This window comes from Pseudophryne corroboree, chromosome 1 (genome assembly GCF_028390025.1).
Source record: "Pseudophryne corroboree isolate aPseCor3 chromosome 1, aPseCor3.hap2, whole genome shotgun sequence".
NCBI classification, from domain to species: Eukaryota; Metazoa; Chordata; class Amphibia; order Anura; family Myobatrachidae; genus Pseudophryne; species Pseudophryne corroboree.
In genome coordinates, this window is record NC_086444.1 from 1,083,655,462 (window position 1) to 1,083,670,470 (window position 15,009).

The window sequence follows — 15,009 nt, forward strand, 5'->3', positions numbered from 1 at the left end:
GTGTAACACCTCTTTCATTGCTTCAATCATGCAACGAATGGCCTTAGTGGACATTAGACTAGACTCATCGTCGTCGACACTGGTGTCAGTATCCGTGTCGACATCCGCGTCTGCCATCTGAGGTAGCGGGCGTTTTAGAGCCCCCGATGGCATTTGAGACGCCTGGACAGGCACGAACTGAGAAGCCGGCTGTCCCGCATTTTCGTCAAATTTTTTGTGTAAGGAGTCGACACGTGCACGCAATTCCTTCCATAAGTCCATCCACTCAGGTGTCTGCCCCGCAGGGGGTGACATCCCTTCTATAGGCATCTGCTCCGCCTCCCCCCCCTCTCCTTTTTACCCTTTTCTGTAGTGTAGACTGCAGGGGAGAGCCAGGGAGCTACCTTCCAGCGGAGCTGTGAGGGAGAAATGGCACCAGTGTGCTGAAGGAGATAGCTCCGCCCCTTTTTCGCGGACTATTCTCCCGCTTTTTTATGGATTCTGGCAGGGGTAATTATCACATATATAGCCTCTGGGGCTATATATTGTGGTATTTTTGCCAGCCAAGGTGTTTTTATTGCTGCTCAGGGTGCCCCCCCCTAGCGCCCTGCACCCTCAGTGACCGGAGTGTGAAGTGTGTATGAGGAGCAATGGCGCACAGCTGCAGTGCTGTGCGCTACCTTGGTGAAGACTGATGTCTTCTGCCGCCGATTTTCCGGACCTCTTCTTGCTTCTGGCTCTGTAAGGGGGACGGCGGCGCGGCTCCGGGACCGAACACCAAGGCCAGTTCCATGCGGTCGATCCCTCTGGAGCTAATGGTGTCCAGCGCTAGCTGCAAGCAGGTAGGTTCGCTTCTTCTCCCCTTAGTCCCTCGCTGCAGTGAGCCTGTTGCCAGCAGGTCTCACTGTAAAATAAAAAACCTAATTATATACTTTTTTAGAAGCTCAGGAGAGCCCCTAGTGTGCATCCAACCTCGGCCGGGCACAAAATCTAACTGAGGCTTGGAGGAGGGTCATAGTGGGAGGAGCCAGTGCACACCAGGTGACCTAAAAGCTTTCTTTAGTTGTGCCCAGTCTCCTGCGGAGCCGCTATTCCCCATGGTCCTTACGGAGTCCCCAGCATCCACTAGGACGTTAGAGAAAATTAGATTTTACTCACCGGTAAATCTATTTCTCGTAGTCTGTAGTGGATGCTGGGGACTCCGTAAGGACCATGGGGAATAGACGGGCTCCGCAGGAGACTGGGCACTCTAAGAAAGATTTAGTACTACTGGTGTGCACTGGCTCCTCCCTCTATGCCCCTCCTCCAGACCTCAGTTAAGGAAACTGTACCCGGAAGAGCTGACATTACAAGGAAAGGATTTTGGAATCCAGGGTAAGACTCATACCAGCCACACCAATCACACCGTATAACTTGTGATAAACTTACCCAGTCAACAGTATGAACAACAACAGATGGATGCCACCATAACATAACCCTTTATTAAGCAATAACTATATACACGTATTGCAGAAAGTCTGCACTTGGGACGGGCGCCCAGCATCCACTACGGACTACGAGAATTGATTTACCGGTGAGTAAAATCTAATTTTCTCTAACGTCCTAGTGGATGCTGGGGACTCCGTAAGGACCATGGGGATTATACCAAAGCTCCCAAACGGGCGGGAGAGTGCGGATGACTCTGCAGCACCGAATGGGCAAACACAAGGTCCTCCTCAGCCAGGGTATCAAACTTGTAGAACTTAGCAAATGTGTTTGGACCCGACCAAGTAGCTGCTCGGCAAAGCTGTAATGCTGAGACCCCTCGGGCAGCCGCCCAAGAAGAGCCCACTTTCCTTGTGGAATGGGCTTTCACTGATTTTGGATGCGGCAATCCAGCCGCAGAATGAGCCTGCTGAATCGTGTTACAGATCCAGCGAGCAATGGTTTGCTTTGAAGCAGGAGCACCCAGCTTGTTGGATGCATACAGGATAAACAGCGAGTCAGTCTTCCTGACTCCAGCCGTCCTGGCTACATAGATCTTCAAAGCCCTGACTACATCAAGCAACTAGGAATCCTACAAGTCACGAGTAGCCGCAGGCACCACAATAGGTTGGTTCAAATGAAAAGATGACACCACCTTCGGCAGAAATTGCGGACGAGTCCGTAATTCTGCCCTGTCCTTATGGAAAACCAGATAGGGGCTTTTACATGACAAAGCTGCCAATTCTGACACACGCCTAGCCGAAGCTAAGGCCAATAGCATGACCACCTTTCCACGTGAGATACTTTAGCTCCACGGTCTTAAGTGGCATTTCAGGAAACCCAACACCACGTTGAGATCCGCAGCACTCCCTTAAACGTCTGAACTTCAGGAAGAGAAGCCTGTTCCTTTTGAAAGAAAATGGATAGGGCCGAAATCTGGACCTTTATGGACCCCAACTTCAAGCCCATAGTCACTCCAGACTGTAGGAAGTGCCGGAACCGGCCCAGCTGGAATTCCTCTGTAGGGGCCTTCCTGGCCTCACACCACGCAACATATTTTCGCCATATACGGTGATAGTGTTTTGCTGTCACGTCCTTCCTAGCCTTTATCAGCGTAGGAATAACTTCATCCGGAATGCCCTTTTCCGCTAGGATCCTGCGTTCAACCGCCATGCCGTCAAACGCAGCTGCGGTAAGTCTTGGAACAGACAGGGCCCCTGCTGTAACAGGTCCTGTCTGAGAGGCAGAGGCCATGGGTCCTCTGTGAGCATTTCTTGCAGTTCCGGGTACCAAGTCCTTCTTGGCCAATCCGGAACAATGAGTATTGTTCTCACTCCTCTTTTTCTTACGATTCTCAGCACCTTGGGTATGAGAGGAAGAGAAGGAAACACATAGACCGACTGGAACACCCACGGTGTTACTAGTGCGTCCACAGCTATCGCCTGAGGGTCTCTTGACCTGGCGCAATACCTTTGTAGCTTTTTGTTGAGACGGGATGCCATCATGTCCACCTGTGGCAGTTCCCATCGATTTGTAATCTGAGTGAAGACTTCGTGATGAAGTCCCCACTCTCCCGGGTGGAGGTCGTGCCTGCTGAGGAAGTCTGCTTCCCAGTTGTCCACTCCCGGAATGAACACTGCTGACAGTGCTTGCACGTGATTCTCCGCCCAACGAAGAATCCTGGTGGCTTCCGCCATCGCCACTCTGCTTTTTGTGCCGCCCTGGCGGTTTACATGACCCACTGCGGTGATGTTGTCTGACTGAATCAGCACCGGTTGGTTTCGAAGCAGAGGCTCCGCTTGACTCAGGGCGTTGTATATGGCCCTTAGTTCCAGGATATTTATGTGCAGACAAGCCTCCTGACTTGACCACAACCCTTGGAAGTTTCTTCCCTGAGTGACTGCACCCCATCCTCGGAGGCTCGCATCCGTGGTCACCAGGACCCAGTTCTGTATGCCGAACCTGTGGCCCTCGAGAAGGTGAGCACTCTGCAGCCACCACAGAAGAGACACCCTGGCCCTCGGGGACAGGGTATTCAGCCGATGCATCTGAAGATGCGATCCAGACCACTTGTCCAACAGATCCCACTGAAAGATCCTCGCATGGAACCTGCCGAAGGGAATGGCTTCGTACGATGCCACCATCTTTCCCAGGACTCGCGTGCAGTGATGCACCGACACCTGTTTCGGTTTTAAGAGGTCTCTGACTAGAGTCACGAGCTCCTGAGCCTTCTCCGCCGGGAGAAACACTTTCTTCTGGTCTGTGTCCAGAATCATGCCCAGAAAGGGAAGACGCGTCGTAGGAATCAGCTGCGACTTTGGGATATTCAGAATCCAGCCATGCTGCTGCAACACTTCCTGAGAGTGTGCTACGCTGATCAGCAACTGCTCTCTGGACCTCGCCTTTATGAGGAGATCGTCCAAGTATGGGATAACTGACTCCTTGCTTTCTCAGGATCACCATCATTTCTGCCATTACCTTGGTAAATATTCTCGGTGCCGTGGAGAGCCCAAGCGGCAACGTCTGGAATTGGTAATGACAGTCCTGTACCACAAATCTGAGGTACTCCTGATGAGGTGGATAAATGGGGACATGCAAGTAAGCATCCTTGATGTCCAGAGACACCATAAAATCCCCCTCTTCCAGGCTTGCAATGACCGCTCTGAGCGGTTCCATTTTGAACTTGAATCTTTTCAGATAAATGTTCAGGGACTTTATGGGTCTGACCGAACCGTCCGGTTTCGGTACCACAAACATTGTGGAATAGTATCCCCTTCCCTGTTGAAGGAGGGGAACCTTTACCACCACCTGCTGGAGATATAACTTGTGAATTGCCGCTAACACTACTTCCCTTTCCATGGGGGAAGCTGACAGGGCCGATTTGAGGTAACGGTGAGGGGGCATCACTTCGAATTCCAGCTTGTATCCCTGAGACACAATCTGTATAGCCCAGGGATCCACCTGTGAGCAAACCCACTGGTGGCTGAAATTTCGGAGACGCGCCCCCACCGCTCCTGGCTCCACCTGTGGAGCCCCAGCGTCATGCGGTGGATTTAGTGGAAGCCGGGGAGGACTTCTGTTCCTGGGAACTAGCTGTATGGTGCAGCTTCTTTCCTCTACCCCTGCCTCTGGCAAGAAAGGATGCACCTCTGACTTTCTTGCTTCTTTGTGAACGAAAGGACTGCATTTGGTAATACGGTGCTTTCTTAGGCTGTGAGGGAATATATGGCAAAAAATTTGACTTCCCAGCCGTAGCTGTGGAAATTAGGTCCGAGAGACCGTCCCCAAACAACTCCTCACACTTGTAAGGTAAAACCTCCATGTGCTTTTTGGAGTCGGCATCACCTGTCCATTGCAGAGTCCACAGGACCCTTCTGGCAGAAATTGACATTGCATTCATTCTAGAGCCCAGTAGGCAAATGTCCCTCTGGGCATCCCTCATATATAGGACAGCGTCTTTTATATGCCCCAGGGTCAGTAAAATGGTATCCTTGTCTAAGGTATCCAGTTCCTCAGACAGATTATCTGTCCATGCTGCTACAGCACTACACATCCAGGCCGACGCAATTGCCGGCCTCAGTAGAGTACCTGAATGTGTATAAACAGACTTCAGGATACTTTCCTGCTTCCTATCGGCAGGATCCTTTAGGGAGGCCGTATACTGTGACGGCAGGGCCACCTTCTTAGATAAGCGTGTCAGAGCTTTATCTACCCTAGGGGAGGATTCCCAGCGCATCCTGTCTGTTGGCGGGAAAGGGTACGCCATAAGTAACCTTTTGGAAATCAGCACTTTCGTATCGGGGGAATCCCACGCTTTTTCACATAACTCATTTAACTCATGTGAAGGGGGAAAAGTCACCTCTTGCTTTTTCTCCCCATACATATAAACCCTCTTGTCAGGGACAGGGTTTACCTCTGATATGTGCAATACATCCTTCATTGCTATAATCACGTAGCGGATGGCTTTAGCCATTTTAGGCTGCAATTTTGCATCATCGTCATCGACACTGGAGTCAGAATCCGTGTCGATATCTGTGTCAACAATTTTGGGTAGTGGGCGCTTCTGAGACCCTGACGGCCTCTGCGCTGTAGGATCAGGCATGGGCTGAGACCCCGACTGTCCCAAGGCATCAGCTTTATCCAACCTTTTATGCAAGGAGTTTACATTATCATTTAACACCTTCCACATATCCAATCAGGTGTCGGCGCCGTCGGCGGAGACACGTCATTCATCTGCACCTGCTCTGCCTCCACATAGCCCTCCTCGTCAAACATGTCGACACATGCGTACCAACACACCCCACACACAGGGGATGCTCTATATGAGGACAGGACCCCCACAAGGCCTTTTGGAGAGACAGAGAGAGAGTATGCCAGCACACACCCCAGCGCTATATGACCCAGGAATCACACAGTAACTTAGTGTTTACCCAGTAGCTGCTGTATATATGATTAAAGCGCTAAATTTATGTGCCCCCCCCCCCCTCTTTTTACCCTCTTTCTACCGTGAGTCTGCAGGGGAGAGCCTGGGGAGCTTCTTCTCAGCGGAGCTGTGGTGAGAAAATGGTGCTGGTGAGTGCAGAGGAAGAAGGCCCCGCCCCCTCAGCGGCGGGCTTCTGTCCTGCGATTTTGTGTAAAATTAATGGCGGGGGCTCATGCATAATACAGTGTCCAGCTGTATATATGCTGCTCTTTTGCCAGGAGGTAATCAATTGCTGCCCAGGGCGCCCCCCCCCTGCGCCCTGCACCCTACAGTGACCGGAGTGTGTGGGTTAGTGTGGGCGCAATGGCGCACAGCTGCAGTGCTGTGCGCTACCTCATATGAAGACAGGAGTCTTCTGCCGCCGATTTTGACGTCTTCTTGCTTCAAGCCGCCGGCTTCTGTCTTCTGGCTCTGCGAGGGGGACGGTGGCGCGGCTCCGGGAACGGACGACAAGGTTAGGTTCCTGTGTTCGATCCCTCTGGAGCTAATGGTGTCCAGTAGCCTAAGAAGTGCAACCTAGCCGCAGTTAGTAGGTTTGCTTCTCTCCCCTCAGTCCCACGTAGCAGAGAGTCTGTTGCCAGCAGAAGCTCTCTGAAAATAAAAAACCTAACAAATACTTTCTTATTAGCAAGCTCAGGAGAGCTCACTAAAATGCACCCAGCTCTGTCCGGGCACAGATTCTAACTGAGGTCTGGAGGAGGGGCATAGAGGGAGGAGCCAGTGCACACCAGTAGTACTAAATCTTTCTTAGAGTGCCCAGTCTCCTGCGGAGCCCGTCTATTCCCCATGGTCCTTACGGAGTCCCCAGCATCCACTAGGACGTTAGAGAAAAGTAGCTTGAAATGTGCTGAAAATAACGGTTTTTATTCCAGCTTTCTATGACTTTTCTGAGCTGAGATACTGCATTGACCCCCAAATGCCCGCAACAGTGAAAAATGTCATATACCATGATACAAAAATGACTGCCATCCCCATAGGGAGGTAAATAAAAATATATATAGTTAAGTTGGATTTCTGCTCGCAACTCTGTTAAGCAGAAATCCTCTAGTCACGGCTTTACACCTAACTGAATAGCTCAAGACACTTATCCACGGAGCTAAACATTGCATTCACTTGAATTCCCCCCTATACTTTGCAAATATTCTAAAATACCTCTGCTCCCAAGCATTTCAGATATGGGAGACTGAACATGTAGTAATACCACACTGAGGCCAATTCAATTGTTTTGGGCATCTAAAAATCCTGTCTAAACAGGACTGTTTATACATACAAACAATTGTAACTATTCAATTGTTGTTTGGGCATACATGCATATCGCATGTCACACCTAAAGAGACGGGTGGTCTTCGGTATGCCGACTGACGGGATCCCTGCGCACAGTATACCTGCGCCGGAATCCCGACAGCCGGCATACCGACACTTATTCTCCCTTGTGGGGGTCCATGACCCCCCCTGGAGGGAGAATAAAATAGCGCCACCGTGCCCGTAGCGTGGCGAGCGCAGCGAGCCCGCAAGGGGCTCATTTGCGCTCGCCACACTGTCGGTAAGCCGGCGGTCGGGCTCCCGGCGCCGGTATGCCTGTCGCCGGGAGCCCGACCGCCGGCATACCATAGTAAACCCTAAACAGACCGGGTTTAGCCACCAAAAAGGGCTAAACTTCTGCTTTGGACGCCCAAAGTACCAAGTTTGCACGCTTTTTTTCCTCACATCAGGAGGTCACAAGAGGGGGGGGGGGGGGGGAAGTGTCCTCCATGGCTGCAGGACATCCGAACGGCAGAACAAAACTTCAAACGAGCTCTCAAGACCCACTTCTTCACCAAACCCAGCCAAATCTCATCCTAACCCTCTGTTCCACGCTCGCTATGTACCCCATTTGTGTCACCCCTGTCTGTCTACTCCTCCCCTTTAGAATGCAAGCTCACGAGCAGGGCCCTCTTCCCTCATGTGCTTATCCTTTTTTTTACTTTAATAATCTTCAACTGCACCACATCCAGCAGTCTTCTGCCGCCTGATACTTATTCCAGTGTCATCTGCTGATGTAACTATGTTTATTTACCCTGTACTTGTCCTATATTGTCATCAACTGTAAGTTGCTGTTTTCCTGTTTGATTATTTGTTTATGTACTCTGTAATTGGGCGCTGCGGAACCCTTATGGCGCCAAATAAAGGATAATAACAACAACAATTGAATTGCTGTTTTGGGCGCCATCTATTGGCAACCGCAAAAAACAACAATTGAATTGGCCCCAATACACTTCGTGCCTCAACAATACACAGTGGTTCTCAACTCCAGTCCCAGAGTACCCCCAAAAGGTCATGTTTTATGGACGTCTTTATTTATTCATAGATCAATTTATCTATTTTTGCTGGATCAGTAGTTATGCCAGAGACAGAAATCCTGAAAATATGAGCGGCTGGGGAGGTTGAGAGACACTGCTAATTATCAATAGATGACATTTTGACGATTATTAATTCAGCACAAAAAAATAAGAATTTACTTACCGATAATTCTATTTCTCGTAGTCCGTAGTGGATGCTGGGACTTCCGTAAGGACCATGGGGAATAGCGGCTCCGCAGGAGACTGGGCACAAAGTAAAAGCTTTAGGACTAGCTGGTGTGCACTGGCTCCTCCCCCTATGACCCTCCTCCAAGCCTCAGTTAGGATACTGTGCCCGGACGAGCGTACACAATAAGGAAGGATTTTGAATCCCGGGTAAGACTCATACCAGCCACACCAATCACACCGTACAACCTGTGATCTGAACCCAGTTAACAGTATGATAAAACTTAGGAGCCTCTAAAAAGATGGCTCACAACAATAAACAACCCGATTTTTTGTAACAATAACTATATACAAGTATTGCAGACAATCCGCACTTGGGATGGGCGCCCAGCATCCACTACGGACTACGAGAAATAGAATTATCGGTAAGTAGATTCTTATTTTCTCTGACGTCCTAGTGGATGCTGGGACTTCCGTAAGGACCATGGGGATTATACCAAAGCTCCCAAACGGGCGGGAGAGTGCGGATGACTCTGCAGCACCGAATGAGAGAACTCCAGGTCCACCTCAGCCAGGGTATCGAATTTGTAAAATTTTGCAAACGTGTTTGCCCCTGACCAAGTAGCTGCTCGGCAAAGTTGTAAAGCCGAGACCCCTCGGGCAGCCGCCCAAGATGAGCCCACTTTCCTTGTGGAATGGGCTTTAACAGATTTTGGCTGTGGCAGTCCTGCCACAGAATGTGCAAGCTGAATTGTACTACAAATCCAACGAGCAATCGTCTGCTTAGAAGCAGGAGCACCCAGCTTGTTGGGTGCATACAGGATAAACAGCGAGTCAGATTTTCTGACTCCAGCCGTCCTGGAAACATATTTTCAGGGCCCTGACTACGTCCAGTAACTTGGAGTCCTCCAAGTCCCTAGTAGCCGCAGGTACCACAATAGGTTGGTTCATGTGAAACGCTGAAACCACCTTAGGGAGAAATTGAGGACGAGTCCTCAATTCTGCCCTGTCTGAATGAAAAATTAGGTAAGGGCTTTTATATGATAAAGCCGCCAATTCTGAGACACGCCTGGCTGAAGCCAGGGCTAACAGCATTACCACTTTCCATGTGAGATATTTCAAGTCCACAGTGGTGAGTGGTTCAAACCAATGTGATTTTAGGAACCCTAAAACTACATTGAGATCCCAAGGTGCCACTGGTGGCACAAAAGGAGGCTGTATATGCAGTACCCCCTTGACAAACGTCTGAACTTCAGGCACTGAAGCCAGTTCTTTCTGGAAGAAGATCGACAGGGCCGAAATTTGAACCTTAATGGATCCTAATTTTAGGCCCATAGACAGTCCTGCTTGCAGGAAATGTAAGAAACGACCCAGTTGAAATTCCTCTGTGGGGGCCTTCTTGGCCTCACACCACGCAACATATTTTCGCCAAATGCGGTGATAATGTTTCGCGGTTACATCCTTCCTGGCTTTGATCAGGGTAGGGATGACTTCATCTGGAATGCCTTTTTCCATCAGGATCCGGCGTTCAACCGCCATGCCGTCAAACGCAGCCGCGGTAAGTCTTGGAACAGACAAGGTCCCTGCTGGAGCAGGTCCTTTCTTAGAGGTAGAGGCCACGGATCCTCCGTGAGCATCTCTTGCAGTTCCGGGTACCAAGTTCTTCTTGGCCAATCCGGAGCCACAAGTATAGTTCTTACTCCTCTCTTTCTTATGATTCTCAAAACTTTTGGTATGAGAGGCAGAGGAGGGAACACATACACCGACTGGTACACCCACGGTGTTACCAGAGCATCCACCGCTATTGCCTGAGGGTCCCTTGACCTTGCGCAATATCTGTCCAGTTTTTTGTTGAGACGGGACGCCATCATGTCCACCTTTGGTTTTTCCCAACGGTTTACAATCAGTTGGAAGACTTCTGGGTGAAGTCCCCACTCCCCCGGGTGGAGGTCGTGTCTGCTGAGGAAGTCTGCTTCCCAGTTGTCCACTCCCGGAATGAACACTGCTGACAGTGCTACCACATGATTTTCCACCCAGCGGAGAATCCTTGCAGCTTCTGCCATTGCCCTCCTGCCTCTTGTGCCGCCCTGTCTGTTGACGTGGGCGACTGCCGTGATGTTGTCCGATTGGATCAATACCGACTGACCCTGAAGCAGAGGCCTTGCTTGACTTAGGGCATTGTAAATGGCCCTTAGTTCCAGGATATTTATGTGAAGAGACGTTTCCATGCTTGACCACAAGCCCTGGAAATTTCTTCCCTGTGTGACTGCTCCCCAGCCTCTCAGGCTGGCATCCGTGGTCACCAGCATCCAATCCTGAATGCCGAATCTGCGGCCCTCTAGAAGATGAGCCCTCTGTAACCACCACAGGAGAGACACCCTTGTCCTTGGAGATAGGGTAATCCGCTGATGCATCTTAAGATGCGATCCGGACCATTTGTCCAGCAGATCCCACTGAAACGTTCTTGCATTGAATCTTCCGAATGGAATCGCTTCGTAAGAAGCCACCATTTTTCCCAGGACTCTCGTGCATTGATGCACTGACACCTGGCCTGGTTTTAGGAGGTTCCTGACTAGCTCGGATAACTCCCTGGCCTTCTCCTCCGGGAGAAACACCTTTTTCTGGACTGTGTCCAGAATCATCCCCAGGAACAGTAGACGTGTTGTTGGAATCAGCTGTGATTTTGGGATATTTAGAATCCACCCGTGCGGACGTAACACTACCTGAGACAGTGCTACTCCGAACTCTAACTGTTCCCTGGACCTTGCCCTTATCCGGAGATCGTCCAAGTAAGGGATAATTAAGACGCCTTTTCTTCGAAGAAGAATCATCATTTCGGCCATTACCTTGGTAAAGACCCGGGGTGCCGTGGACAATCCAAATGGCAGCGTCTGAAACTGATAATGACAGTCTTGTACCACAAACCTGAGGTACCCTTGGTGAGAAGGGAAGATTGGGACATGGAGATAAGCATCTTTGATGTCCAGAGATACCATATAGTCCCCTTCTTCCAGATTCGCTATCACTGCTCTGAGTGATTCCATCTTGAACTTGAACCTTTTTATGTAAGTGTCCAAGGATTTTAGATTTAAAATTGGTCTCACCGAGCCGTCCGGCTTCGGTACCACAAAAAGCGTGGAATAATACCCCTTTCCCTGTTGTAGGAGGGGTACCTTGATTATCACCTGCTGGGAATACAGCTTGTGAATAGCTTCCAATACTGCCTCCCTGTCGGAGGGAGACGTTGGTAGAGCAGACTTCAGGAATCTTCGAGGGGGAGACGTCTCGAATTCCAATTTGTACCCCTGTGATACTACCTGCAGGATCCAGGGGTCCACTTGCGAGTGAGCCCACTGCGCGTTGAAATTTTTGAGACGGGCCCCCACCGTGCCTGAGTCCGCTTGTAAAGCCCCAGCGTCATGCTGAAGACTTGGCAGAAGCGGGGGAGGGCTTCTGCTCCTGGGAAGAGGCTGCCTGGTGCAGTCTTTTTCCTCTTCCTCTGCCCCGGGGCAGAAATGAGTGGCCTTTTGCCCGCTTGTTCTTATGGGAACGAAAGGACTGAGTTTGAAAAGACGGTGTCTTTTTCTGCTGAGAGGTGACCTGGGGTAAAAAGGTGGACTTTCCAGCCGTTGCCGTGGCCACCAGGTCTGATAGACCGACCCCAAATAACTCCTCCCCTTTATACGGCAATACTTCCATATGTCGTTTGGAATCTGCATCACCTGACCACTGTCACGTCCATAACGCCCTTCTGGCAGAAATGGACATCGCACTCACTCTTGATGCCAGGGTGCAAATATCCCTCTGTGCATCACGCATATATAGTAATGCTCTATAGTTAATAATATACTGTCCCTATCCAGGGTATCAATATTTTCAGTCAGGGAATCCGACCAAGCCACTCCAGCGCTGCACATCCAGGCTGAGGCGATTGCTGGTCGCAGTATAACACCAGTATGTGTGTATATACCTTTTAGGATATTTTCCAGCCTTCTATCAGCTGGTTCCTTGAGGGCGGCCGTATCATGTTTTGATAAGCGTGTGAGCGCCTTATCTACCCTAGGGGGTGTTTCCCAACGTGCCCTAACCTCTGGCGGGAAAGGGTATAGTGCCAATAATTTGTTAGAAATCAGCAGTTTTTTATCGGGGGAAACCCACGCCTTATCACACACCTCATTTAATTCATCTGATTCAGGAAAAACTACTGGTAGTTTTTTCACACCCCACATAATACCCTTTTTTGTGGTACTTGTAGTGTCAAATGTTCAATGCCTCCTTCATTGTCACGTAATTCTTTAAATACAACCATCCAGTCAGGTGTCGACTCCCTAGGGGGTGACATCACTAACACAGGCAATTGCTCTGCTTCCACATCATTTTCCTCCTCATACATGTCGACACAATCGTACCGACACCCAGCGCACACACAGGGAATGCTCTGACAGAGGATAGGACCCCACTAGCCCTTTGGGGAGACAGAGGGAGAGTTTGCCAGCACACACCAGAGCGCTATATATATTCAGGGATAACCTTATTTCTCTAACGTCCTAAGTGGATGCTGGGGACTCCGTAAGGACCATGGGGAATAGCGGCTCCGCAGGAGACTGGGCACATCTAAAGAAAGCTTTAGGACTATCTGGTGTGCACTGGCTCCTCCCCCTATGACCCTCCTCCAAGCCTCAGTTAGATCTCTGTGCCCGAACGAGAAGGGTGCACACTAGGGGCTCTCCTGAGCTTCTTAGTGAAAGTTTTAGTTTAGGTTTTTTATTTTCAGTGAGACCTGCTGGCAACAGGCTCACTGCATCGAGGGACTAAGGGGAGAAGAAGCGAACTCACCTGCGTGCAGAGTGGATTGGGCTTCTTAGGCTACTGGACATTAGCTCCAGAGGGACGATCACAGGCCCAGCCATGGATGGGTCCCAGAGCCGCGCCGCCGGCCCCCTTACAGAGCCAGAAGACAGAAGAGGTCCGGAAAATCGGCGGCAGAAGACATCCTGTCTTCACCAAGGTAGCGCACAGCACTGCAGCTGTGCGCCATTGCTCCTCAGCACACTTCACACTTCGGTCACTGAGGGTGCAGGGCGCTAGGGGGGGGCGCCCTGAGCAGCAATAAAAACACCTTGGCTGGCGAAAATACATCACATATAGCCCCCAGGGCTATATGGATGAATTTTAACCCCTGCCAGAATCCATAAAAAAGCAGGAGAAAAGTCCGCGAAAAAGGGGCGGAGCCTATCTCCTCAGCACACTGGCGCCATTTTCCCTCACAGCTCAGTTGGAGGGAAGCTCCCCTGGCTCTCCCCTGCAGTCACTACACTACAGAAAGGGTTAAAAAAAGAGAGGGGGGCACTAATTAGGCGCAGTATTAACAATACAGCAGCTATAAGGGGAAAAACACTTATATAAGGTTATCCCTGTATATATATAGCACTTTGGTGTGTGCTGGCAAACTCTCCCTCTGTCTCCCCAAAGGGCTAGTGGGGTCCTGTCCTCTATCAGAGCATTCCCTGTGTGTGTGCTGTATGTCGGTACGTTTGTGTCGACATGTATGAGGAGAAAAATGATGTGGAGACGGAGCAGATTGCCTGTAATAGTGATGTCACCCCCTAGGGGGTCGACACCTGAGTGGATGAACTGTTGGAAGGAATTACGTGACAGTGTCAGCTCTGTATAAAAGACAGTGGTTGACATGAGACAGCCGGCTACTCAGCTTGTGCCTGTCCAGACGTCTCATAGGCCGTCAGGGGCTCTAAAGCGCCCGTTACCTCAGATGGCAGATATAGACGCCGACACGGATACTGACTCCAGTGTCGACGGTGAAGAGACAAATGTGACTTCCAGTAGGGCCACACGTTACATGATTGAGGCAATGAAAAATGTTTTACACATTTCTGATAATACGAGTACCACCAAAAAGGGGTATTATGTTCGGTGAGGAAAAACTACCTGTAGTTTTCCTGAATCTGAGAAATTAAATGAGGTGTGTGATGATGCGTGGTTTTCCCCCGATAACTGATAATTTCTAAAATGTTATTGGCATTATATCCTTTCCCGCCAGAGGTTAGGGTGCGTTGGGAAACACCCCCTAGGGTGGATAAAGCGCTCACACGCTTGTAAGGGCTCTACCCTCTCCTGAGATGGCCGCCCTTAAGGATCCTGCTGATAGAAAGCAGGAGGGTATCCTAAAATGTATTTACACACATACTGGTGTTATACTGCGACCAGCAATCGCCTCAGCCTGGATGTGCAGTGCTGGGTTGGCGTGGTCGGTTTCCCTGACTGAAAATATTGATACCCTAGATAGGGACAGTATATTTTTGCCTATAGAGCATTTAAAAGATGCATTTCTATATATGCGTGATGCACAGCGGAATATTTGCCGACTGGCATCAAGTCTAAGTGCGTTGTCCATTTCTACCAGTAGAGGGTTATGGACACGTCAGTGGTCAGGTGATGCGTATTCCAAACGGCATTTGGAAGTATTGCCTTAATAAGGGGAGGAGTTATTTGGGGTCGGTCTTTCAGACCTGGTGGCCACGGCAACAGCTGGGAAATCCACGTTTGTACCCCAGGTCGCCT

At 50.1% G+C, this 15,009-nt stretch overlaps 1 protein-coding gene across 1 annotated transcript in view; it reads right to left on the reverse strand.

Annotated features, from left to right (window-relative positions):
• The window catches only part of UBE2K (ubiquitin conjugating enzyme E2 K), a 73,021-nt gene that overhangs the window by 48,757 nt on the left and 9,255 nt on the right, over nucleotides 1–15,009 (reverse strand). The gene's annotated exons all lie outside the window — the stretch shown is intronic.